Source organism: Rhodnius prolixus, unplaced genomic scaffold, assembly GCF_049639745.1.
Source record: "Rhodnius prolixus isolate KJV_2025 unplaced genomic scaffold, Rpr scaffold_8, whole genome shotgun sequence".
Classification (NCBI taxonomy): Eukaryota; Metazoa; Arthropoda; class Insecta; order Hemiptera; family Reduviidae; genus Rhodnius; species Rhodnius prolixus.
Genome location: NW_027411593.1, coordinates 18,066,955 through 18,085,633, shown reverse-complemented (window position 1 = coordinate 18,085,633; position 18,679 = coordinate 18,066,955). Strand labels below are relative to the sequence as shown.

At 35.5% G+C, this 18,679-nt stretch overlaps 1 protein-coding gene across 9 annotated transcripts in view; it reads left to right on the top strand.

Moving 5' to 3' along the window:
- LOC141450977 (cell adhesion molecule 2-like) overlaps positions 1-18,679 on the top strand; it is a 673,919-nt gene that overhangs the window by 60,772 nt on the left and 594,468 nt on the right. The window lies entirely within an intron of this gene.

Genomic DNA, 18,679 nt, shown 5'->3' with positions numbered 1-18,679 from the left:
GCGGTTTAAACTTTGCAGACTGTTGGAATTATATTGACATTAACTGTTTCAAATTATTTGCTATAATTTCACTAAATACCTGAACAAAACCGCGGCTAGCCGGCAAGCGTATAACAAATAATATGAATTTAAATTTGTATAAAGCATATACTCGTATAGAAGCCCAATCTGTTATTATTTGGCAGCGATACCAATGTTCTACTGTGGCCAGAATAAAGTAAATTTAATTAAAGATATTATTTAAGATACCCAAACGAATTCATATCAAGACCATTAAAGAACATTCTTATATGGGGCGGTAATAATTTATTGTTTTAACTGTGAGTTGTAATCATAGCATTATTTTAGGTATGACGGGACATAATTTGAGCCGTTTATTTTGAAAGTGGCCAAGTCCATTTGACAATTATTTCCGGTTGCCAGTGGTACAACTTCAAGTTATTTATCATTAAAGGATTTGAAGTTACTTATATTCCGAGTAGATACGATAATTCTGGACACATAAGTTTTCAGAGTTAGTTCAATAAGTGAGCCGTTTACTTTGAAAGTGGCCTAAGATTGAGAACTCAATTTAAGATATTAATTATTGATAATGTCCAAAGGCAGTGATGAAGGTAATTTTAGTTCATTAGTATTTAACAAGTTAACCTCAGTTTTTGGACAATAGCATTAGTTGAATAATCAGTACGTTTAATAAATGCAGTTAAACAAATTAAATATAAAACTTGAAATTTAATATTAAATTTAAGAAATTATTTCACCCATGGGGAAGAACAAAACGACAAGACCATTTAGTTCAGACAGAGAATGAAAATTTTAAATTTCTGAATTTATTACCACGTCCAGGTAGACCAAGAAAGTTCGAAAATATTGTATTCACACCACTGTATAAAAATATCAGACAAATTATAACAGCAAAATTCTAGGACATAATTGACCTATTACGAGACATACAGGGTGACCAGAGTTATATGCTCCACCCACTTTTTTTTTTAACGGCGGGAAATTTCGAAAAAATAAAAAACACGTATTTAATAATTTTCAGTCTAGTTTATTTTCAGTGATTGACCCATTTGTTTAAACCCTTGTATCTCGAGATACAGCATCCAACTTTTGTTTTTCAAATGGAATGTTATATTTTTTGTTGCATATTTTTGTAGTATTTGAGCTCCTAAAAACAACAAAAAAAAATTTTTTGAAATCGGTTAGGTTTTTCAAAAGTTATAGTAATTTAAAATATGAAAAACAAATTTCAGTTTATTGTCTAAATTATGTTATTTTTTTTAAAGAATCTGTTCAAACTGGGCACAATTAACGGATAGGCAAGCCAAAACTCTGAACTCCCACGCTTTGCTTGTAGCAGCACTTCCGGTGGCGAAGTCAAGATCTAGGCAGGCTAGAGTTATTCGACGTTTCAGATCATCGACTGAAGCCACGGGATTAAGGATACTTTACACTTTATTTTTCTAGGTATCCCCACAAAAAATAGTCCATTTGGGTTAAGTCCGGAGATCGAGGTGGCCATTGGATGGGACAATGAGTCCCTAGGCACTTTTCATGGAAATTTCTGTCCAGGTAACCTCGAACCACTCTCGCATTATGTGCCGGGCAACCATCTTGTTGAAAATACATATCTAGCCGACGTTGTAGATGAACATCTTCAAGCAGAACTGGCAAAATGTCTCTTAAAAAAAAGTTGGACACCTTTCACCAGTTAAGTTCTCTCTGAAGAAGTATGGGCCGATTAGTTGATTTCCTATAACTCCACACTAAACGTTTGTAGAAAAAACAACCTGAACGTCGAATAACTCTAGCCTCCCTAGATCTTGACTTCGCCACCGTAAGTGCTGCTACAAGCAAAGCGTGGGAGTCTAAAGTTTTGGCTTGCCTATCCGTTGATGGTGCCCAGTTTGAACAGATTCTTTAAAAAAAATAACGTAATTTTAACAAAAAACTGAAATTTGTTTTTCATATTTTAAATTACTATAACTTTTGAAAAACCTAACCGATTTCAAAAATTGTTTTTTTGTTTTTTTTAGGAGCTCAAAAACTACAAAAATATGCAACAAAAAATATAACGTTCCATTTGAAAAACTTTTTGGCTTCTTTTCTTTTTCAAGTCATCCAGTCTCAAAGGCCTTCCTATATTTTCCAACTCCTTAAGTTTAAATCCTCGATACATTCCCGTAATGCCAGATCTCGCTCATCCGATCTCTACATTCCCTCTCACCGTACTTCATCCTTTGACAAGTCCTTCCTAATACGTGCTACCTCTCTCTGGAACTCCTTGCCATCATCTGTCCGCCATGCTCCTACCCTATCTATCTTTAAATCCCGTCTATTCAGTTATCTCCTTTCTATTCAGCTTCCTCCGAAATTCTAATTGTTTTAATTTATTTCCTTAATTTCTGCTGTTATTTTTATTTTCACTTTTTGTAAATACTTATTTATTTATTTATTTTATTTTAATCACAGGCCAAACTATTAAGGCCTCTATTTGTACCTGTATTTATTCTTAGGGGACAATTGTCCCAGAATAATAAATTTCTTTTCTATTCTATAAATGGACTTAGACCACTTTCAAAATAAACGGCTCATTTCTAGATATGAATCAGGTTACACATCTGTAAGGTGGAGCTTTTTAAAGGTACTATTGTAAGAAAGTATATAACTGCGGATCGCTGCAATTTTGGGTCGTGGGAATTTAAAAATGGGTCGCGACTTGCGGCTAACTTATGCATATGAAAAGCCGTTGCATTCATAACTACATTTCACTGAAAGTTACCACAGATTATTAATATCTTTACAACTAAATCACTTTGAAAAGTAAGTGGAAGGTACCTGCGTTGCTTAGCAACGCCATTGCGACGCTCAGTGGTGAGTTGAATATTCGCACACGAAATAAGTGTGATCGTTTGTTTTAAATGTTACCTGTGAATTCCTACTACCATTTGCAACAACATTGCAGAAAATGGTTTTTCAGCTGTGACTGCAATTAAAAATAAATATAGAAATCGACAAGAAAGCATTGACGCATTGTTGAGAATTGTATTAAACACATCAACTGAAGCAAGAATAGGCAAATTGATGAACGAGAATCCGGAGTAGAAGAATCATTAGGATGTAAAATAAAATTCGGATGCTGGCAATCTGCTGGAAAAGATGGTCATTGAGATTGAATGACTTGGAATATGCTGTTATTTTTTAGAATGAATACGCTTCTCTGATGTGATAACGGCATCCAATCAGGATTTTATAGTCATAAACAGGCATACAATTATAAATCCACTCTATGGACCAGAATTTCTAAAAGTGATGAGGCCAAAAATGACTATCCTATAGAGGACATGGAACTCAAGTATTTCATACTTTGAAAACAAATTAATTGTGCTCATTAAATAGAAAATAATAATTGAGAACAGAAGTGAGTTACCACTCTTCAATTCCATTACTTTTCGCCTAGTTTATTAAGTAACAAATTATTATAGGGATTTTAGCAGTTATTGGAAGCACTCGCTAACATTACAACCACCGATGGCACTTCAGAGGGATTCCTACTTCATAACCACTTCCCAGAAGTGCCTTCAAATGTATTTTACTGAATTCATTCAAACCTTTTGAAGAATGAATGGAATTATTGGAATGGAAGAATGAATAACTAGATATTATTGAAGGACCGCACTTCAAAATCGTATTAAAAGCTACGTAAGCCCATATTTCATTTCATTTATTACTTTTGAGGTTTTTTTTAAAAAAATATTTTTTCCCTTCTTGTGCTTATTTATAACTGAAAATAAATATTTTTAATTCTTTATTCATTACATGGGAGTATTTAAGTTGCTTAATTTGAGGCTCCTTATATTTTATGTTCATTATTAATTATGAAAATTACATTAATTAATTTCTTTAAAAAATAAAATTATTAATATAAAAAAACTTCCATAACATCTTACAAAATAAATGCTTAATACTTATTACTTAGCACTCAAAATAAAACCGCCGGTATTTAAGCATCAAGCCGAGAATCTGATATATAAGACGCACCAAATGTTCAGCCATGACCCAACTTTCTCGTACTGTAATTCTAATTTACGGATTTTTTATAAATAGGAGTGTTTGTCACAAAAATAACAGAATTGGAACCTTGAGAACAAAGGAGATAGTAGCACAGAAGGAACTGGTAGGGAAAGTCCTCAATCTCTTTAGGAGGGAAGGTTTCATCTACTAGATCCAAAGGAGAACGCACAATAAGCCTCTTGTGGCTGCGGTGCCGTAGGATGTAGGTCCCATCCCGTTTCTCAACCTAATCTAATCTAATGTCCTTAGATATTTTAAAGATGCAAAATAGTACATTATTCACAAGGTTCACTTTTTACATTTGTGATTGCAGTTCACAAGAATCCCTATGTAATACATTTTTTGGGGCAAAGTTTGATATGACAGCGATAGGCCTACATGTGCGCTGTTAAGAACAGGGTTTTTTAAAAACAAATTAATGGAGTGATCAAAATAAATGAATGCTACCGAAAACGAAAGCATCAGAAAAGTTCCAAATGAATTACCAAGATTGAACTATATTTAACTTTTCATTTTTGCAATTTTCTTACCCAAACTCACATATCCTGGCTAAAATACTGTATCAGTTTTCAACTGATCTCAATTCTTCAGAAACATGCGATTGCCGATGAAATCCTAATTTCATGAGTCAATACCGGTATCACTAACTATTTATCTCCCCACTAATCTAGCTACTGAATCAGAAAAATCTGAGGGAAAAATTATCAAATAGGTACAACAAAAATTGAGCCGAACAGCACTCAGAAGTCTCTTCGACCCGTACAGATCTATTGTACGAGATCGATTGTAACTTCCAACACTACCTAACGATTCAAAAAAACTTGCCTTCTTGCAGCTTCCAAAGCTGCAGCTGAAATATGCCATCATATAGCCGAAGGCCGATTTAAATTCCCAAACTATGTCACCTTATACTCGTATCTCCTTCATAAATACAGTTAGAAAGCTGGAATTGAGCACAATTATAGAGGTTAACGAGCTCTATGATTGTCAATATTTTCGCAGAGGTTACAGCAACAGGACAGGAGATAAAGCAATTCGAAATATGAAGGAAATGTGAAGTTCACAAACGTTATCACCTTATATATCCTTCGTTAATACAGCTAGAAAGCTGGAATTGAGCACAATTATGGAGGTAAACGAGTAGTATAATTGTCTATATTTCCGCAAAGGTTACACCAACAGGACAGGAGATACAACAATTCGAAATGTGAAGGAAATACAAAATTTCCAAACGTTATCACCTTATATCTCCTTCATTAATACAACTAGAACGCTGAAGTTGTGCACAATTGTAAAGGTAATAGAGCATTATGATTGTTTATATTTTCGCAGAGTTTAGTCGGATAGAAGAGAAAATATAGTAATTCAAAATGTAAAGGAAATGTAAAGTACCCAAAATTTATCACTTTATAACTCCTTTGCAAATACCGCTGGAGAAAGCTATAATTGTGCACAAAAGTAGAGGTAAACGAGTTCGAGTGTAAGAATGTCTGAAATTACCGAGCTGAACTCAAAGAGTTAAAGGAGTACTTACTGTTCATTATTTTTTGGTGACTGAATCATAGTTTCAATAGGATGAAAAATTAATGCCGGTTTCAGTCATGATAAACTTTATTATGCCGAGCTTTCGACCTAGGGACTAGGTCATCTTCAGGGCTAATTTACAATATACTGTTTTTACATCATTAGAGAGTTGGTATGTCTTCTGTCTTGTCCATGAATGACTGAAACGGCATTAATTTCTTCATCCTATAGTAAACGAGCACTATAACTGCCCATACATGCTGATTTTTATACCTTTTTGGATATTTTTTTTCTTGCATTATGAATTGAACAACTTTAAATATTTTTGTATAATGATAAATACTTGGATATCTAGAATAAATAGGCTATTTGCGATTGAAATAATTCCTCTGATACTCCTTTTTCTTTTCAAATTTTATTTTTCTTATACTCAAACTAGATGTTGACATTCATAAATTACTTTCTTAACTAAAACAGACATCGCCCTAACATACATTTCACACCTGAATATTAGAACGAGAAAACTCTTAACTGCCTGGATATCCACACTTACTGTAGGAGACAACAACTTAGAATTGGGAATATTCAGAAAGCCCACGTCCACTGAAACTATTATACACAACAGTTCCTACCATCCTATTCAACTATGAACTAGTCGCTCTCACATACCTGACAGATTGAAAATTAAATCTCGTATACTGACCAAAACAACAAACCACCCAACATATTCGCCACTTTTATTTCTCATCGGAAACAATACTTACAAACTACTCGTATTTACCCTTTCCAAGAATCTATACCTCAAATCCGTGTGAATAGGACCAACAGAAAACTGGGAAACAGTACACAAGTTGAAACTAACAACCCTTAAGAAAACAGTGGTATTTAATAAATAACAGAAACTGTTTCTGTGACTCAACCAACCCGCATAGCCACGCCCTGAAGAGGACAATATATTTGTCGAAACGTTGGCAAAAAGACGAGTTGTTTTATTTGACCGATTCCTCGCAAATCATCCATCCTAAGTTTAACAATTTGCGGTCACGAAAACTATATATTAATAATAATAATAATAATAATAATAATAATAATAATAACAATAATAATAATAGGGAAGGGATTAGCTATGAGGTTAGCATACTGGACTCCCACGCGGAGGTCCCGGGTTCGAATCCAGCAGCTGACCCTTAGATTTTCTCTTCCTAGGAGCTTCTTACAGCTCACTGTCCGGTGATGGACAGTGTTGTCTGTATCGAGAGAACACTGTCCGGAGGCCGGCAGTGCACTGGAAAAAGCTCCGGGCGCTAATAACCTCAGCTGTTGATGCGCCAAAAAAAAAAAAAAAAAAAAAAAAAAAAAAAATAATAATATCGAGAATTACCCGCGGCATGAATCAGTGATTCTAACAAGGCTAAGGATTGGTCATATACGTCTGACACATGGGTACCTCCTCATTGCCGAAAGAAGGCCGAGGTGCCCGAGATGCCGAGAAAGGCTGACAGTGTCGCACGTGTTGGAAGGGTGTCAGGCACTGCGAACACAGAGAGAAACAGCAGGCCTGCCACATGACAAGCGCGTTATACTTCAAGAGGGTTCTCCTTACATCAGGAGGATATTTACGTATCTAAAACATATCAATTTATATTTTAAAATTTAGGTTAGTAATTAGGTTAATCTATAGTTTAGTCCTTTTAAAGGGGAAAGGAATATCGAGTACTTTCCCCTAGTGTGAATGCTTAGGATGAGTGTATTGTATATAGGTGAGAATGTATTTATTTAGTATGAATGTATTTATTGGTACGAATGTATTTATTGCCGTGAATGTATTTATTAGTTTGAATGTATTTATTAGCGTGAATGTATTTATTGACATGAACGTATTTATTGGCGAGAAAGTCGTATGTATGTTTAGGTTAGGTTTTTTATCCCGGGGTTGAAAGAAATTTTATACGAGTATTTCAACCCCATTAGGTTAATTATATTTAGTTCTAGTTTATTTTAGGATGTGCAGGAATATTAGTTCAAAGTACTGCACATCCAGCTACTAGTAGAGGAAATAGCCTCCTCGGATTTAGTATTCAGTAAATCCCAAACAAATAGTAAACTAAGAAATTATAATACTTTTGGTTTTGCCTACAATAAATATAATAGAAAATATTTAAAATTATTAATTCATATTTAGATATGTATTATAAAAGTTAGTTGATTTAAGGGATGACACAATTATATTCCACACTCCCCCTCGTCGACAAGGTCGATGAAATAAGAGGGGATGTGTGGAAACAATTTTGCAGACCCAGGCTCCACCCTACCTTGTTAAGCAAGGTGTTGTGATTGGAAGCTATGGGTCTGCACATGTGTCATCCCAGCTCCAGAAGTATAAGGAAATAAGAAGAACTAAGAAAGTGGGCGCTAATGACCAAGAAGTCGATGCGCCGTAAAAATAATAATAATACTAATAATAATAGTAATAATAATGATAATAATAATAATTGTCCTAATTATATAAACAGAATACTGAGGTGAGAAAAAAGAGTTGAAAGATATTTTTAAACATCGGCATATTTACACGTGCAAAGTTAATTATTTCTTTGGTTATAGTTTATATCTTTTGAAAGGTCCTGTAATAATAATAATAAATCGCTAATGTTGCGCTTAGATGTGCTTTAGAGATTAAGCTTTAAAACAATTTCTTTTACCCTGACATATTGTTCACAGTCACGACATATGACCAACAGTTTCCTTAGAAACTGACTTTTTTTTCGTTTTATTACCGTCTTATTATAGATTATGCCTGAATACAAAGAAAGCTAAAGGGTAACGTTAATTTTTTTATTACATTTGGCGAGATTTTGTTCTTTTTTGTCAAGGTAGTGAGAATTGTGAAACAAATTATTTGAACCAATAGATGATCAAGTGTCTTGCTTTGATTAGACAATGATAGGGTTTTTTAGAGTCAGTGTTGGTCATAAATAATTGGCCTTTAGTCACCCTTAAAATACTCATCGCACTGTTATGGGTGCCTTTGCAAGTTAATATTAAGGGAAATGCCGTAGTTAATAAGATTTCAAGAGAAGCCACAATGCTTGGTGTTTGCTACGAATCGGACCGAAGTCCATATTAAGTTCGTTGATTTTATTGGTATTTTGCTTCAGTTTGGTGTAGAGAATTTGATTGAGAATTGTATTACTGCTGAGTGCGTTATTGAAAGAGATTATGTTCTATCCTCCTTCATGAATTGCAAACTTAGAAGATTATATCTAGATCCTAGGTCTTGATCTAGATCTCTAACCCTTAGCGAACTCAAAGTGCTTTTTAACTAAAGTGATTTTGACCTTTCAACCATTCTCTACAAGTACGAGGTGTGGTTATTAAGTAACGAGACTCATGCTGCTACAGAAAAACTATGCATGCGCCAAATCCTAACGACCGATAGCTGTGCAGCGTAAAGCCTTCTCTTTTGATTGCAGCGTCTCACGTGTTTGTATAGAAATCTGTCTGTCCGGAACCGTCGTTTGTGTAAGAGGTGTTAGTTTCGTTTTGCCGAAAACACTACACATGAAGTAGAGCGATGAATTGTCGTGAAATTTCACATGAAACTGGGTAAAACCGCTACTCAAACTTATATTTTATTAAAAGAAGTTTATGGCGATGAATTTTAATCAAGTGCGCAAGTTTTTGAGTGGTTCAAGCGTTTCCAAGTTGGCCGAGAATACGTCGGAGATGATGACCGCCCAGGTCGCCCTTCCACGTCCAAAACGGATGAAAGTATCGATTATAATTAATCAACACTACTACCGTGAGGTGCTTGCTCAACTCCGTGAAAGAGTAAGGAAAAAACGACCCGATTTGTGGAAGAACAAGTCATGGGTTCTCCCTCAAGACAACGCTCCGGCTCACACTGCATTGTCTGTCAAGACGTTTCTAGCCAAAAGTACAACATCCCAGTTTTAGGCCATCCGCCTTATTCACCTGACCTAGCCCCATGTGACTTTTATCTGTTCCCCAAAGTCAAATCTGCATTAAAAGGAACACGATTTCAGTCCGTTGAAGCTGTGAAAGAAAAAGCGGCACGCGTCATGCAGGAGCTCAAAGAAAAAGACTTCCAGCACTGTTTCGAACAATGGTAAATTCGCATGGAGCGTTGTAGGGATAGGGGAGTGGTGTATATTGAAGGTGATAATAACTAAATATGTATAAATTTAAAATAAAATGTTTTACAACATCAGTCTCTTTTTTGTGGAAATTATTAGTAAATTATTGCGTCAACTTTTTGAAAAAAATAAACTTAAAGTTAAAATTGAATTAGTAAACATAGTTGCGAAGTCAAGAATGGCTAACTATTGAGCTGCATAAGAAAAACAATGCAAAATTAACGAAATAAACAAAGTTAACTAAGTTAACGGAAGAACTTCCTAGCAAATAGATTTTAATTCTAGAAACTGGGTTGCTAACATTTCTTGTTTAGTTTTAGTGGCGTTTCTTCTATTTAACTTTGTAGTTCTAATGGAAAGATTACAATTTATTTGCACCAATTCTTGTAAAAGATTTTTCTAGTTTGGTTAAGCTATTTATAAGTTTACAAAAATTTGACTAGTTAAAATTGAATCCAGCGTAAAAATAATTGCTTGAAGTCAGACGAAGCCTACACAAGAAAACTCTGCATTAATTTTTTTCTTTTTCTGAATTCTTCAAACTATTAGAATTAGAAAAGGGATGGGACCTGTACCCTACGGCACCGCAGCCACAAGAGGCTTATTGTGCCTTCCCCTTTTGAGATCTAGTAGACGAAACGTCCCCTTCTAAGAACGTTGAGCTACTAGTTCTTTTTGCGCTACTATCTACTTTGGTCTCAAAGTTCCAAAGGTTTCACAGTGCAACCGCTGACAATTAAGAGGCCGTTTCCTCCTCTTCCTGACACAATCTGCACAACGGTTCCGAGCTAATAAGCCCCCACCTCGTACAGGTGCTTCCTGAACCTACCATGCCCGGTGAATAGGCCTGTCAGCAGAGTGATCTGATTTCTGCCCAATCACAGAGTCTCTACGGCACTTTGTTTTCACAGCCAAGGCATAGTCTTACTGTGTTTGATCCCAGGACACATTATCCAGTTCTTTTCATGCTCTCTGCAGGTCCAGTCTCTGGGAGCCACACTAACTGCACCCTTGGTGATCTCCAGGACAGGTTCCGGGGCCAATGAAAGTAGTGTTAACTCCGTTCCTGTCTAGATCAAACCATACATCTGGGATTATTTATTTTCGTTTTTCTTCAGTAAAATAGAATCAATACAAAAAATGGTATCTAAATTATCTGATATAATACGCACCTTGAGGACACGATTTGATATGAAAATAGATTAATGATCAGAAAAGTTTGTTAAAAAAGTGTACGAAAAGTTCCACTAGGCTAAATTTTGCTAAAGTAAAAAAAAAGAAAAGCATTTTCCCCACTAGGAAATTTAAATACATGTTTAAAAGAATTCTCTTTTAATTCCGTGAGGGACACATTTAAAAGTGACCGTCTGTTTTATCTTCCATTACTCTTATTTTTCCTTTATAATTATTTTCCCTTATAAGGCCTGACAACATCTAAGGTATTTTGTGCATGAGTGCTTTTTCAGTGCAAAGCTGTTTTGGATTAAATGATATGCTGCACTTTATTTTTGGAAACTTGCAGCATATTCATTAAAAGTTTTTATCAGAAAATAAAATGGAGTATAAATATAGAAAATAGACTATAGACTAGAGCAATGGAGTTTCAAGGATGCCGTCGGATAATTGGAGGATACAGCTGTCAGTGAGTTTAGTAGGTGTTACTTAATTGAAGAAGTTGGTACGTCTAGTTGCGACGTGCATGTCGAATGTTTACTGCGCTGTGCGGATACAGTCGAGTATTTCCCAAACATTCCAGGAGAGAAATGGATTAAGGCAAGATGATGCATTAACCTTGCTTACTCTGCAACCTTGCGCTCGAAATGGTAGTATCCAGATCTCAGGAACTATCTTCCATAAGTCCGTATAGCATTTAAATTATTCAGACGACATCGACATTATAGGAAGAATAGACGACGCTGTGAAGAAGGCTTTCCTGGAACACTGAAAGAGCCACTACAGACAGGAAACCACGAATCTGATGCGGTCACAGTATCCGTTTACCTGGTTTCCCTTGTTTCAGCGGAAAATGACCTTTCACAGGAAGTGAAAAGGAGATTGATGTAAGCCAACAAATGCTATTATGGGACTAAGCAAGCATTTTAAAGGCAAATTATTGACGAGAGGCACTAAACTGAGGCTCTGTAAGACTATTATTCGGTCCGTTTTGGTGTACAGTTCGGAAACATGGACCATCTCAAAGGTGGACGAACTCCATCTGATGGTGTTCTAAAGAAAGCTGCTCCGTTATGGTCCAGCACGACCTTCACAGGCTCAACAGGCAGCTGTGTGCATGATTAGAAGAACTCACAATAGTAAATTGGACCAAGATGAGCAGATTGAGATAGGCTGACCATAATAGCGAGTATGGATGCTGGCGAAATTCCCTCCAACCTTCTAGACACTAGACAGGAAACAAAGAATTGGAAGGCCCAAGTTGCGATGGCAGGCCGGAGTGGCTCAAGATGCTAAGAGTATCCTCCGAATCCTTAACTGAATGGTGGTACCTAAAAAAATGGACAACTTACAGGAAACGTATTGAGGAGGCCAAGACCCACATCACTGGGTTGTAGCGCCATAAAAGAAGATTACTTAATTTCAAAGTTAAAAAACAAATCCGGTATTTGGTCTTTTCAATTACAAGACCTTATTTTCTGTTTTGAACAAACCTTTGGCCTTTTCCCGGTCTGAGAAAAAAATATTGTAAGTTTAGTTACAAATAGAAAAAAAATAATATCAGAGAATAATATTCAAATTAGCGGATGGTGGAACTTTACTAGCATCAGGGGACTTAGAGCCCCGCTAGTACTTTAATGGTGTGTAGGCGGTCTTGTGAAAACTACTCGGCAGGGCTGTAATTTAGTAGATAAAGTTGAATAGAAGTAAAAAATAATTTTCTACCTTTGAAGAAAAACGGTAGAAAAGAATTCTTGGTGTTGGTTGGCCAGTGGGTACAGACATAGAGCCAATAGGAATCTTAAGAAATCTCCACCAACTGTATCTCTTAAAATATGGTATAATTAGAAAAGTTTTTCTTTCTCGCTCTAATTTTCTCCAATTTCTTTGCATTTCCACTTTTTTTATTCTTTAATTTTCTTTTTCCCTTTCTTGTAAATAGTTTCCTGGGAGGCGGTTAATTGTTTAAAGGTTTAATATTATTAAAAGGGAACGGATTAGCTATGCGGTTAGCGTATTGGATTCCCGCACAGAGGTCCCGGGTTCGAATCCAGCTGTTGGCTCTTAGATTTTTCTCTTCCTAGGAACTTCTTTCAGCTCGCTGAAAAAAAAAAAAAAAACTGTGGCTGTGTCATGGACACGGCCGTGTGTGGTACGTGAATACGTTTACGTAACGGGTTATATTTTTTATATAAAAATGGACGTCGACGACCGGAGCGAACACAATCTATGTCTATACAGTCCGTTGTCGATGTAGAAGCGATTTCATCATCCACTTGCATAATTTCAACCGCCCCAGCTGCAGATGTACTGATCTCGTCGTTGATCCGCTCGGCCGCATTCATTCTTTTACGTTTCCACCACAGCTTCACTCGGTCATATGGTGTTTTATTATTACCATTCGATTGTTCTTGAGAAGCCCTTTCCAACCGTATATGATCTCTGTATTTCGTTTTGGCTTTTCGACGCGTAGAGGCCGACATTATATATTTTTGATATTTTTTTATTCTAACACCTTATTATATTCACTGTCACTATTTTACACTAATGTTTTATACACAATCGATAGATTGTGACGTCAGCTGACGATTAAAACTTAAACGAACATCGTAGCTTCTCTGAGTCAAAAGTTATACTCATTGTAAATCTCGAAACACAGCAAAATGATTTCAAAATGGCGGCGCTTCCCCCTCCACCGCGCGCGATGCGTCACAGTCCTCGCTTATCGTAATGAATTCTTTGATCCTTTGGCTATCCAGTGGTTTAATTTAATTTTGGATCTACACGATAGATTCGAAACTATAATGCCAAACTGTATCCCCCGATTTTGTTATCATTAGGTTTTTTGGATTGCCACCATATGATTCAAATTTAAAGACGTATTCACGTCAAAAGAAGTTTAAAATAATTTAATTAATAATTGAAAATGCCTAACTTTTGCATTTTTATTCAAAATGGGAATTTTAAGATCATGTTTTAACTTTTACACTTTGTAAAATCGTATCTTACAATGAAGTGGCCCTACAGGGAAGTGCCCATCTCCTGAACTCTTTCAAAACGAATTCTCCTAATACAAATTTTACTATGGTATTTTGTTAATATGGCACTTCAGAGTGAAGTCCGACACATCCCACTTTCAAAAGCGACTTTATATGAATTTGAAAGGAAAATATTAAAAATAAAATTTATAGTGGAACAGCAGCGACATTGTCCTGGCGAAGGACATGACAAACGGGCTCACGTCAAAAGCTTCAGGCTCCAATAACCTCAGACGTTGACGCGCCTTAAATCATTTAAAAAAGAAAAAACAAATCCTAGTAAAATTAACTTATTTAAATATTTCGAAAATAAATAGTATTTCCTTCAGATTCCTTGATTTACTCCCTTCTCTATTTCTCTAGTGGAGACTTTCAAAAATTAGTGTATCTATGACTACTTCTGAAAATTGTAATCCCCGAAAACAATTTTAAAAATTAAATAACCTCTTTACAGTTGATTTTGAATTTTCAGATTAGTTAGCATTTATTAATCTATAAATTCATCTTTAGGGAGATGTAATGTAGTTGTACCATCAGCTGTCCACTGTGAAGAGTGGGAGAAGTGATGGGGGATACCACTTACTGTCAACTTTTACCCTTAAGTAAAAGATTTGGGGGACATCTTAGCTGCATAAGACGATCAAGTCCCCAGCAAGAGTTCAACCCCTAGCCAAGAACTCTAATTATTCGCTCATCGCGTTACCGTTGATTTATCCACATTTCAGAATATATTTAACTAATATTCAAGCTCGATTAATGTAAATTATTATTAGAATTATTCTAGTGTCCTTTATAGCGTTATTAATTAACCCTTTTCATATTCATCAACTCATCACATTTGAAATTCATCATTTCATCTAATTCATTCTCGTTCAATATGGATGGTGTCTGCAGGTAGAAGGAAGGAGATGATGCATGCATGGTGGGCGATACCTGCTAAGCCAGAAGGGAGAAACTACTGTTGTAGAATCTTGGTCTTACCTTCGTGATTTGCTAGTTATTATCCAGGTATTGTGTGCAAGAGTGTCGGAGACTGTTTGTATCAGTTCAGTATTTCTAAAATCAATCAATTGCGAGAGAGAGTGGTTAGTGCTTGCTCGCTGGACTTATTCACTGTGACTTCGGGCCAAGCCTGATTTTTAAGAGAACTCTGTATTAATTTTTCACAATTTCTGAAAAAGTTCTTTAAATCAGACGCCTCTTTTGAAGAAGTAGATAACATGATCAATACATCTGGATTAAATTTTATTTTCGCTTTTCTTTGTGAAAATTTAAAAAATGGCAAACGTACCTTGGAGCCGAGTTGATGACACGATTTGATAAGAAAATAATCGGTCAGTGAGAAGGATTTGGTTAAAGAATTGTAGAAAAAGTTCCAGGACATTAGAGTCTCGCTAAAGTTTGCTAAGTAGGAAATAAAAGGACACGCTTTTCCCCAACAATGAAGTTTAAATACATGTAAATGTTAGCTTTTTTCCTTCCCTTTTGATATTGCTTTGCGAGAAAATTAGAATTTCCTTTTATCTCCGTAAGGTACACAATTAAAATTGGCCGTCTGTTTTAACTTTAATTTTTCCTTTATAATTATTTTTAATGTAACGTCTGTCTGACTATGGAATACGGTTGCTTCTTCAGTGCTGTCTATCACCGGGCAGTTAGTTGCATAAAGCTCCTGGGAATAGAAAATCTAAGGGTCAGCAGCTGGATTCGAACCCGGAGTCTCTGCATCGAAATCCAATAAAAGATATCCTTCCTTTAAAATAAAAAAAATGTAAGAAAGTACAGTACAACCTGGATTAACCGGGCTGACCTCCGGCTATATCCACCCCGGTAAACTGAAATCCCGGTTAAACCGAATACACAGTATTACATAATAATACATTACTGTTTCATCCCAGAGATCAACTCCTATCTTAGACGGCCAATCCTTTTTTTTATTTTTTACATATTTTAATTTTTTTCTCTTTATTTTTTTAAAAATTTTTCATTTTTTTGCCGTTCGACTTTTTGAAAAATACTTTTCAAGTTTGTTTGCTTTTTTTTATCACTGATTAACACTGAAGACTGCTCTCTGGGAAGATTAAAATAATGCCGGTAATTATCCATAAAAATATTACATATAATCGTGAAGTTGAAAATCAACCATTTACGATAAGTAAATCCCATGGTCTTTTGTAAGATCTTTTGCAAGACTGTGGTAAATCCCAAGAAATTCAGTACTAATTGCACCATATTTTGGGTTTTTACATACATACATAATGACCCTTCAAGAAAATCCAGGTATAAAAGAGTTGCTGCCGCGCCTACAATATTATGTTACATCGGAAGACAAAAAATTTTCCTGTCGCCACCGAAAATTAACTTTTGTTTCGGCGCCGATCCAGATGTTCTTATAATGACTCAACATGATCCCGGTTAATCCGAATCCCGGTTAACCGAGGGCCAGTTAATCGAGGTTGTACTGTAAACAATTTTCTCTTTTCCTTTAAATGGAGGGGAAAAAAATCACGATAACTGCAAGTGTTGCCAAATGTTAAATGGATATTCCATCCAAAAATAAGTACTTTGCTAATAAATAGTTCTCGTCTGACCCAGACAAAAAACCTGTGAGACCATCAAAATTTCAGGAACACATGTACTTCCAACTGCAGCTCTCTTACAAAGTTAGAAACATCAATAAATGAGAAATTAGGCCAACGGATGGATAAAAAATTCACTGTGCACCCACGTAGAGGTACCTAGTTCCTAAGAATAGCCCAGCCTCACAGGGCGAACCCTCCCTAACCTACCTTCTTTAACTGACATTTAGTAACAATTAAAGTGAGACTGTCAGTTTAATCATTTCTGACACTTATATTACTCGCTTATAACACTGTTAAAATATTTTAGGTTCAAACTAGCAGGCTCAGCCAGAATTAGAATATTAATTTGACTAAAATTAATTCGAATATCGTAATTAACAAAGGTACAATTAAATTTAATGTAATTTACATCAATCTCTTACTAGAGGTTTTAGAAGAATTTGTCGTTTTCTTTGTCAATTCGGACAGATTCTAGCAATATTTTTATATTTTCTTAGGCTTATTTTCGGGGTTTTGGGTTTGATGTAGCAAAGCAGTAATCTTTGATTTAATTCATTTAAAGTTTCCAAATTGAGAACCTTTTTTGGCTCATCTTTAAAAGAAAAATCAACCAATTACCATGTGAAGAGAATTAAATAATGCATCATTTAATAAGAAATTAAAACGAAAGAATGATAACTTCAGTATCTTAAACTAGAACATCGTTTTCATCAGAAATATTACCTCAGGAGATGAGATGTCATTTGAATCAGAATTTCATGTAGATGAAATTTTTGGGGGTCTCGACGCTGTACATCGAATGAGAAAGGAGTTAGCCCCCAAGTATATGGTAAGGCTTCTTCTTATTAATAATTTAGAATTAATACTAACAATTACTGTGTAAATCTTAGCCCTATTTTGATCAAATTTGGCAGAATGAAGAGATTAAAGATTTCCTACGAAACATGAAAGCATAATCCTGCTCTTACACCTAATAAGGGGTTAGTACTCTAATCGTTTCAAATTATCAACGCGTGAACCAATTTTCATGAATGAAGAATCATTTTATTCGAAATTTTAAATGTAATTAAAAATAATTAACTAGATTATACTTAGCAAACAGCTTTGAACCTTTTCCAGTGAATTTTCCTGTTTTTGAACTAAAGGTCATTTTATGTAGAACATTAATTAAATCATCTTTCAAATACAGCACAAGTATTTAATATTCGAACTTGATTAAACCAATATAATTTTGTATTTAATTTAATGGCGAATAAAAATTTTAATCTGTATGCTGCATTCGTAAAAAAACATATTTAAAAAACAATTTATTATAATTTTATTCCTCAAAATTATTGGCTATTGGACGAGTGTTTGCATTGTATCATTATAAAGCCACAGGTGTATGAATTTAGTGTTATAGGCCCATTTAAATGGATTACGCAGATAAATTTATAATCTATCCAAATAATGTAAAGAAATGCAATTTAAATAAATAAGATTATTTTTTATTATAATCCAACAAATTAAATATATAAATCCACGATTCCCTTTTTCCAGATTCTCTACTCGACTAGAAAATATTAAATTTAATATTCTTCCGTATTTCAACTGAGCTATATAAATATATAATTAAAGATCTGGTTTGAAGACTCATACCCTCTGAAGAATCTACCCTCTCTTTCTACCTGTAACGAAGTTGACCTGGGCTGAAAAGAAAGGCCTAGATTGTTCTAGGGGTTGAGCGACCAAAGTCGGTAACAGGCCGCCACTGTGTGAACAAAAGAGCCGGTCTTTACCTGAGCTGGAAAAGGAAAGGGCTAGATTGTTGTATGAGTTTAGTGACCGTAGCATGTAACGGTCCACCGCTGTGTAAAAGCCAGCTAAGAGAAAGGCCTCAGTTGGGGTGGTGGCATATGTGTTTTCCCAGCCAGTGATTGACAGGTAGGAGTGAGACGGACGGAGTTGGAGAGAGAGACAGAGAATTGGAGGAGGGCGGCCACAGCTGAGGTGGTGGCAGTATGTGTTTTCCAGCCAATCAGCGGCAGGTTGGAGTGAAACAGATGGAGTTGGAGTGAGACGGAGAGCTTGGAATAGGGCGGCCCCAGTTGGGGTGGTGGCAGTATGTGTTTTCCTCAGCCAGTGACCGGCC